At 35.0% G+C, this 9,736-nt stretch overlaps 1 pseudogene; it reads left to right on the forward strand.

Annotated features, from left to right (window-relative positions):
• Nucleotides 1–272: 272 nt before the first annotated feature.
• On the forward strand, nt 273–948 carry LOC143621956 (putative calcium-binding protein CML35 pseudogene; annotated as a pseudogene).
• The last annotated feature ends 8,788 nt before the right edge of the window (nt 949–9,736 follow it).

Raw genomic sequence — 9,736 nt, forward strand, 5'->3', positions numbered from 1 at the left:
TTATTATTATTATTAGGACTATTGGTTTTTATTGGTCCTAAGTATTTCATTTTTGCCGGCGCTGGTCCCAACTACCACTTTAACTGCCAACGGTCCCAACTTTCACACATGTGTCTGCCACCGGTCCACGACTAACCGAGTACTAACTCCGTTATGTTTTAGCTGACGTGTCCATCCTACGTGTTATAAAACGTTGACGTGGCTGCCTGCGTATATATTAATAACAAAAACCCTTCTCCTCCTGTATATTAATAACAAAAATATTATAAATCATGAAACTCGTCGCAAAAATAAACCCTAAGAACCTACTCAGATCAAAGAAACGAACCTCCATTTCCAGATCCGATACGTCGTCGTTCCACTCCTCCAACTCATCACTCGCCACGTCATCCACCTCACTGGAATCATCTCACCGTAATCCAAAATCCACCGGCATCACCACTCCGACGAGCGTCCTACCACCACATGACGAACTAATCCAAGCCTTCAACCTACTCGACACCGACGACGACGGAAGAATAACCAGATCGGAGCTAGAATCCTTACTAAACCGGATCGGAGGATCCGAACCGATTCCGGCTGAGGAGTTAAAGCTAATGATCGACGAGATCGATACCGACGGCGACGGAAGCATAAGCTTGACGGAGTTTGGAGTGATCGGTGCGGCGTTTGGTCCGGCGGCGCGTGAGGAGGAGATAAGAGGCGCGTTTGAGGTGTTTGATACGGACCGTGACGGGATGATAACGGCGGAGGAGTTGTTTGCGGTGTTTGAGATGATTGTTGGTGAGGGACGGTGCACGTTAGAGGAGTGTAGGCGTATGATAAGTGAGGTGGATAATAAACGAGGTTGGGTTCGTGTGCTTCGAGGACTTTGCGAGAATATACAGGGAAGGGTTTTTGTTATTAATATACACGCAGGCAGCCACGTCAACGTTTTTTAACACGTAGGATGGACACGTCAGCTAAAACATAACGGAGTTAGTACTCGGTTAGTCGTGGACTGGTGGCAGACACATGTGTGAAAGTTGGGACCGTTGGCAGTTAAAGTGATAGTTGGGACCAGCGCCGGCAAAAATGAAATATTTGGGACCAATAAAAACCAATAGTCCTTATTATTATAAAATCTCCAAAATAAAGTATTTTACTTTAAGCAAATTCTTAAGCCTGTGAGGCTGTTATATTATCACCCAAAGAGTTTCATTAACCAACGAGGCATTTTCGACGACTCTTCATTTTCTAGGGCGCCGACAAACGGAAAATGATATGGGCTAAATTATATATAAAATATATAAGTATTTACAACATTTTTAATTGGTTGTGAGTGTATTTGTTAATTAAATACTTCTCTCAATTGGTTCATATTTAGACTTTAATTTTTTCAAAAGACCGGCGAGTGAACACGATGCATTTTTATACTATTCATAGAATATTTGTTATCTTACAATTGCATCACTCATGCTAGAAACTTATTTATTTTACTTGTTCGGACATGTTAAAGAATTTAAATGTCATGAGCTAAAATAATAATATTATTTAAACAAAAGGATATGTGAAGTTGGAAATCATATGCCATTTATTATGAATGTGTGATTTAAATGAATTTGTTATTCTAGTATTTGATAATAATTTTATCATGTGCTGGTAGTTTTACCTTGGATTGAAAGTGGACCCTTATTCTAAAATAAAATATATGGACAATTATTTAAAAGATACTGATCGGCTCATTTAAACGAATCGGGTTCAACATATAAGGGTTTATTATTTTATTTTTACAATGAATAAATAGAGGCATATGGACAGTTTGAGAAGGGGAGGCCAATCAAGAGGGGGCGCCACCCTTGATGGTCGGAAATAACCAGAAGTGAAAAACAAGAGAAAGGAGAAACAAAAAAAAAATAAGCAGCCCACGGCCGAAAAATCAACAAGAAAGAAAAATTAAAAAAGCAAGCACATTGCTTGCTGAAAAAGTCCACGCCGAGAATTAATTGGAAGCAGGCAGGAAGGCAACTGAATTAATTTAACCTGGCAAGCACATAGCTCAATTATTAAGCTACTAGACATGCTGTTCAATTAATTTAAGCTCACATGACAGCAGCTCAACTATATTTATTTCTTTTTTGATGAAACGCCCTATATTTTTTCTATCTTTGTTTCATTAGTTATAATGAACGGCCAAACTGTTATACTGCCTGGGTTTGAATGAATACTTTTTAGGCTTGTTTTATTTTCAGTTTTGTATTATTATTCATTGGTTTTGCTTTGGTAAAAGTTCTTATTATCTTTGGTTGTGATGCCTATGCGTATTTGGTATTAATTTATGATCAACTTATTGTTCCATATGCATCTTTGTGAACGTCTTTCATGTATGGATGCATATTAGGTTGTTTACTGTGCGTTTACAAGTAGTTTATGGTTTATTGTTAACATATTCCATAGGAACGGTAATTGAGTGTTAAGAGATACCTTATATTAATTGAGTGTCGTCTGTTTTGGTCTTTTGCGGGTTTGGTTAGTGATTGCACGGAAGGAGTTACCCTAGACTTCTTTAGATTCTTACATATTCGAATTATAACTGAATTCAATAAGAGTACCCCTTACGCCTTAGGGTATTTTGTGATTAGAGAGACAGGGAGGTGATTTAATCTTTGGGTACCTTAGTAAAGTTAGGTTAGGTGAGACCTGAAGGTGATCCGAACCATTAAAGCGTTGAGCTTTACATGATAAATAGGGTTCTTAGGTACTGTTGGTGAGACCGGGAGGTGATCTAGCATATTTTAGTTATTCCTTAAGTTTCTTATTTCTAAAATCCGGTTACCAATCATAAATCCAATTCCGAAAGTTTACGAGTTTACTAGTAGGATTCTTTGCTTAGGTAGTTGTTTCCCCTATATAAGTTCTGGTCCAATTTGTTCGTGTCTAGTTTTAGTGTCTGTTTTAGTTTAAGAATTTTTTTTATTAGTTTCTATTTAATAATAAAAACGCCTTGCTTGCGGTGCACGCATAGAATGTATATATCTGTGAACCCTCGGGTGCGAAAAAGTGAAATTGCACTAATTTTGACGTTATTTTACAAATCTCGTGAAAATAATGTTAAAAGTGGCGGAAGGTTAATGCTGGCGTTGATAGCCGAAAGACAAGGGTACATGCACCAATCGACCGGTGTGCCGATGGTTGAGTGTTATATGCCTAATGTCCAAGGCTTGAAGCAAAACTACTATCGAGTCGGGGGTCTCACCGAAAACAGTATCTCTATTCCTATGAGTTAAAGGTAAGGCTGTCTACATCTTACCCTCCTCAAACCCTACCATATCTTTGCTATTGGTGGGATATACCGAGTACGATGATGATGATGATGATGATGATGATGATGATATTTAATAATAAAAAAAAACAAAAAAATCAATTAATTCAATTTAGTTTAATTTAGTCAGAGTTTAGTTTAGGTGTCGCTAGTGTCTCGTGGGTTCGATATCCGGACTTCATTAGGCTTTACTACAGTCGATAGGTACACTTGCCAGTCTAGTGGTCTAGCATTAGGAGTATCTAGATTTATATTTTAAAACTATAGTGTCTAGTTTAGGTTTAGTTATTATAAACATCGTTCAGCACATCAAGTTTTTGGCGCCGTTGCCGGGGATACTAAGGCGATAACGAAACTAGCTTTGATTGAACTTAATTAATTAATTGGTCTTTTTGTGTCTTGAGTTGTGGTGTGTCTTGTTAGCCCATGCCATAGATTTAGCGTGTCTAGTCGTCATTAGGATAATTTAGTTTCTAGTTTTATTAAATTGAGTCTAGTTAATATGTTTAATAGGTCGAGTCAGTTTAGGAGTGTTTTATATCAAAAATGTTGGAAAGAGATGATGTTGGAAAGATCTGAAGAAGAGGAACGTAAAAGAGCTCGAAAACTAGAGGCAATGGAAGCCGAGCTTGATAAGTTGATAGAAATAAATAGACTCCAAAAATTAGAGGAAATGGAAGCTAGGCTTGATAAGTTGATTGAAATAGATAGACTCTATAAATTAGAAGAACCAAAAGCTTGGCTAGAGGAGTTAAGTGCTAGATATCAAATTGAGAGTTTTTCTTACAATAAGCAGCAAGCGGTTTATGAAAAGGATGAGGTTATATGTGAGGATACCACTTTGGAACCAGAGACGATAATGGACGAGCCAGTCCCACCTCCGGTTCAGCAAGAAGTTAAATCAACCGATCAGTATCCCATGTTTTGTAGCTATGAAACAGCACCAGCGGATGATGACTTCTGGAGTGATGATGATGATAAGGGCATGATAGAGGAGAAGGAATTGAAGTCGGTGGATTACATGGATATGAGTGAAGATGTTGTTCAGGAGCCGCTTGACAAGATGGAAGATGAACGAGGAGCATGCACCATCTTGGGAGGATGAGTTTGGTGATGAGTTGGTGGGTTTACAAGTTTATGAAGAAGATGGAGAATATGACCCTGTTGGCGATCTTATCTACTTAGAACCACTAATCATGGGGAAGCCAGCAATGGAGATCAAGCGTGCACCAAACAGAAAAGAAGAGGAAGTGGCAACAGAGGAGGATCAGAATATGGAGGTAGTTGAGTCGCCACTGCATATGAAGGTTAGCAAGTCTGTGGAGGAACTAGATAGTGGATCGCTAGCGCGAAAATGCTTGGATAAGCATGTTTTGAGGGTTCAAAGACGGTACATTAAGATTTATAGGACAACACTGAAATGCAAGAGAAACCATTTTCCTCATTATATGCCACGCATTAGGTTTGGTCCAGGTAACTTTATGTATTGGTGGTCCGACCCGTTTGAATGTTATAAATTACCTTTTAGTTTCATAAGCTTTTATTTGTTTAAAAATGTTGAACGGGTGGAACTAAATGGGTTAGAACGGGGTTAGATAAAAGAAAAGCCTCTCGATTGAGATTTTAGGAGAGAGTCCGACTGAAGACTCTTATCTAAACTTAACGCTTCTTGGGAGGCAACCCGGTAGTATTTTTTTGCTTTTATTTCTATTTTTAGGGTTTCTTGCTTTCTTGGGCTGCTGGTTTCTTGATTTGCTTTCAGTTGCTGCTCCATAGATGTTATTGGCTGGTTGACGATGCATGGTTTGATTCAAGTGTGGGGATGGCATTGCCGCTTGCTTACGGATTGTTGCTTTCATTCGTGAGAGGCGATATTAACGATATATGCTTTTGTTCACGCTCGAATTGGATGGCACGGAACACGCATCGCGAGGCAATATCGTCATATTTCCTAGAGGAGTCTGTTCCACTTTACTTATATTTGAATGTTTGCTTTATATTTTTGTCTTTTTCCTGTCTCATTGAAGACAATGTGACATTTAGGTGTGGGGATGGGAAAATGACGTTTTTATCATATATATATATATATATATATATATATATAGGGGTGGGATCAAGTGAAAACTCCTCTAAAAAAGAAAATTTAAAAACTCCTAAAAAATTATTTTTAACTTTAAAAAAAAAATTTTGAAGTTTCTTTTTTTCTATTATTCTTATATGTTGTTATTGGTTCCAAAAAAAAATGTAACGTGTGCATTGAATATCTGCAAAAGAGTTGTATTGAATAGAATACAACACTATTGCACATATTTGATACAACACTATTGTATATGTAATATAAGACTAATACGCACATCGAAGACACATTAGTACGTATGTATAATACAACATTAACACACATGTGCACTACATCAACTTTTATTTTATTATTATTATTTTTTTTTGCATATAATACAACACTACTATACATATACAATACACAAATATTGAATATATACAATTAAACACTGTTGAACTTAAAAATACATAGTAATACACATGGATAATACAACGGTATTGCATAGTAATACGTATGTGCATTACAGCAGGGTTTTTTTTATTTTTTATTTTTTTTATTTTTTTCGAGCAAAGGGTAAGAAAATATAAGAATAATGGCAAAAACAGAAATTTGAAAATATTTTTTTATTTTTAATTAAAAATAATTCTTTAGGAGTGTTTAAGTTTTCTCTTGATCCTCTCCCTATATATATATATATATATATATATATAGGGGTGAGATCTAGTGAAAACTCCTCTTAAAAAGAAAACTTAAAAACTCTAAAAAAACTATTTTTAACTTTTTTTTAAAAATTTTTTTTGTGAAGTTTCTTTTTTTTACGTTATTCTTATATGTTGTTATTGGTTCTAAAAAAAAACCCTTGTCGGTAACCTCGTCGGTGTAGTGCACATATGTAATAGTGTGCATTGCATATATCCAAAAGTGTTTGTATTGCATAGAATGCAACACTATTGCACATATTTGATACATACTATTCTATATATGCAATATAATACTAATACGCACATCGAACACACATTAGTACGTATGTGTAATACAACATTAATGCACATGTGCACTACATCGACTTTTATTTTATTAGTATTTTTTCCATATAATACAACACTACTACACATATACAATACACAAATATTGAATATATGCAATTAAACACTATTAAACATAAAAATACATAGTAATACGCATGTGTAATACAACAGAATCGCACAGTAATACGTATGTGCATTACAGCGGGTTTTTTTAATTTTTTCGAGCAAAGGGTAAGAAAATATAAGAATAATGGCAAAAACAGAAATTTGAAAATATTTTTTGTATTTTAATTAAAAATAGTTCTTTAGGAGTTTTTAAATTTTCTCTCTAAAGATGAGTTTTCTCTTGATCCTCTCCACATATATATATATATATATATATATATATAATAAAATCCAAAAATTCAAAAAAAAATTGAAATTGAAAAATTTTGAAAAATGTCCCAAAAATTCAATGAAATTTTTTGCAAATAATGGAAAATGATAGAAAAATTTGAGATTGGTTTTTAAAAATACTATTATATATGAAATTAAATAAGGATAACATACTAAGCTTGGGATGTGTCGGTAGGCCCAACTATCTTTGAATATTATTAATATACCTAATATCATAAACCTTGTGGGTTCTCATCTTGAGGGAAGATAGTGAAGCTGAAATTCGATAAGGCATAGGGAGTATTACCGTAATCTAACTAGCTTGAGGTGGTGAGAATTAAGTGCACTTAAACTAGCATACCACTTTATTTTATGAAAGTAAATAACGAATGGTGGCGCCCCGCCATGTCCACATTTTTATACAAGCTTAGAAAATAATTATATATTTTAGGGTAAAAGATGCCTAAGAGTACAAACTATTGTTTGCGTAAAACGTCAAAAAAATAAAATGTGCAACTATTTCGAGAAAAAAAGAAAAAGAAAAAAAATGAGAAAGTATATACAATGCGAAATGTCAAAGAAGCATTCTCTTTCTTAGAAAAAATATTAGAAAAAGAGGCCAAAAGTGCACATACTAAATGGAGCCGAGAGCTTGCGTGTTACCAAATGGATGGTGACTCTGAGGATACACTATTGGGGTTTAAGGTTTTTAGTCAATAAATATTTTTAGGAAATACAAAGGATGGAGGCCTGGGACCGTCATATACTGGGTTGCAGCTCGGGTGAAACAATGATGGGCCAAAATCCGATAATATAGTTTTAGGTTTAGGAATTGCTCGTACGAATTCACTTGACCTTTCATCTATCTAAATTTCACCTAAGTGCATATTCTTCTTAACATTAAAGGGTTCTTAGGTTACGGCGATAGGTTGAACCAGTCTGCTTCAACCCTGTTTAATTTGTCTTGGCTATGTTTGAGATGCAATAAGTGAATCTTTAACTCTTTAGGTGTGAGACCCATAGGTTTATTGATATAAGTTAAACTTAATTGTTAAATATGATCGGCGGCTCGATAGGTTGGTGGCTGGGTTTAAATGCACAACAATATCAGCAATCACAGTTTTTGCATTTATCTATGTTTAAAAGATAACCTATATGTTTTAAAGATCGATCTTAAATTCTGATTCCATTGCAATAATTACTTTTCCAGGGACGAAAAAGCTTTAAGTGTGGGATATTTGATATGGGCTAAATTATATATAAAATATATAAGTATTTTCTACACTTTTAATTGGTTGTGAGTGTGTTTTTATTAAATATTACTCTCAATTGGTTTATATTTAGACTTTAATGATTTCAAAAGACTGGCGAGTGAACACGATGCATTTTTATACTATTCATAGAATATTTGTCATCTTATAATTGCATCACTCATGCTAGAAACTTATGTATTTTACTTGTTTGAACATGTTAAAGAATTTAAATGTCATGAGCTACAATAATAATAATATTAAAACAAAAGGATATGTGATGTTAGAAAGCATATGCCATTTATCATGAATGTGTGATTTAAATGAATTTGGTATTCTAGTTGTAACGCCCGTTAATTTCAGATAAGTGATTTAAAGCATGTAAAGTATGTACATCTCTCGGGATTTATCCGACTTTCCTCGGAGGCTTTACGTCATCCCGATAAGTTAAAATTATGTAACTTTCCACCCAAGTTGCTACACACTTTATACTTGAGGGACTAGAATGAAACTTCTTATTTTATATCATAAAAGAATGAAAAACCCTAACTCATAACCCTAGGTGCAGCCGATCGCAGCTAAGAACCCCCCCTGCTCGTTTTTCTTCTGCCCCGCCATGTTTCCGCCATGAAAACTTCAATTCAAGGTCGGCTTTATGATTCCCCATGTCTTTTACACCTTAATTGATCATATTAACGGGCTTATTGGTCGTTAAGATTGAGTTTTGATGATAACAGCTTGCTGGCAGATTCGTACACGTTTATTGTAGGGTCTGTAACGCGATGTTAATCCACTGTTTATGATCGATTCTTGATTCCATGAGGTTCTACTTTGAGTCTAGTTTCCAGAAAGGTATAATACGTAATTTTTGGACGAGATTTGAATACTTTTTATGATTTTATAAAATCAAGTGTCAAACCTGATGCGGGACGACGGATTCTGGAACGTCTTCCCGACATCATACCCTTTTTTCGACAAGTCTAAATTGGTTGGTTCCACTTCTGGAAGTTAATATTTTGAGTTAAGAACCAAACCCAATTGGAATCGTTTAATTTGGCTAGGTAATGAATTTTATAAAAATAAAACCATTTTGTTGCGCAGCTGAAATAGCTGCACGTACCTTGCTGTGTTGGAGGAATTTTTATAATCTTTGTGTCCAATAGAAAAATATAATAAAAATATTTTTATAAACCTAAGACATTTATTAAAGTCTGGTAAAAATTTAATAATTTATTTCAAAGGTTATCCTATGTAATTAAATACATCTTCGCATGCTAAAATCTACACGTTTTACTCGTTATTGATCGATAAGTTCGTTTTAGGCTTAACCGGTGAATGTTCAATTGTGTTCTTGTCGGGGCTGTTTGAAGTGATTTTTTGCACCACAATCTTCCTAGGTATGTCCCGTATATCATACTCAAAGATAATGTTCTTAGGTGTTCGTTAAGTTGATCAACTAGTTGTAGTTTGATTGTTATGTTCGGTTGTCTAGAATTGTTGAGTTTGATGCGTTAATTGGTTGGATGACCAACCGAATCGGTTTGCATGGCCCTAGGGGAGTCTAAGGGCTGTGGGAAAATTATTTTTTTGATGCTCGGGGTTGTTGTGGTTAGTGCTTCGTCAATCGAGTCGGCGATGCGCGAATTTTCGTTTAAATGTTAAAGTAAGTGTTGTAAAAGGAACGTCAACCCTATCAACTCGGGTGACATATTTATGATGAATG

Source organism: Bidens hawaiensis, unplaced genomic scaffold, assembly GCF_021521415.1.
Source record: "Bidens hawaiensis isolate Kalapana, Puna unplaced genomic scaffold, B.hawaiensis_p1.1 tig00003004_1, whole genome shotgun sequence".
Taxonomy (NCBI): domain Eukaryota; kingdom Viridiplantae; phylum Streptophyta; class Magnoliopsida; order Asterales; family Asteraceae; genus Bidens; species Bidens hawaiensis.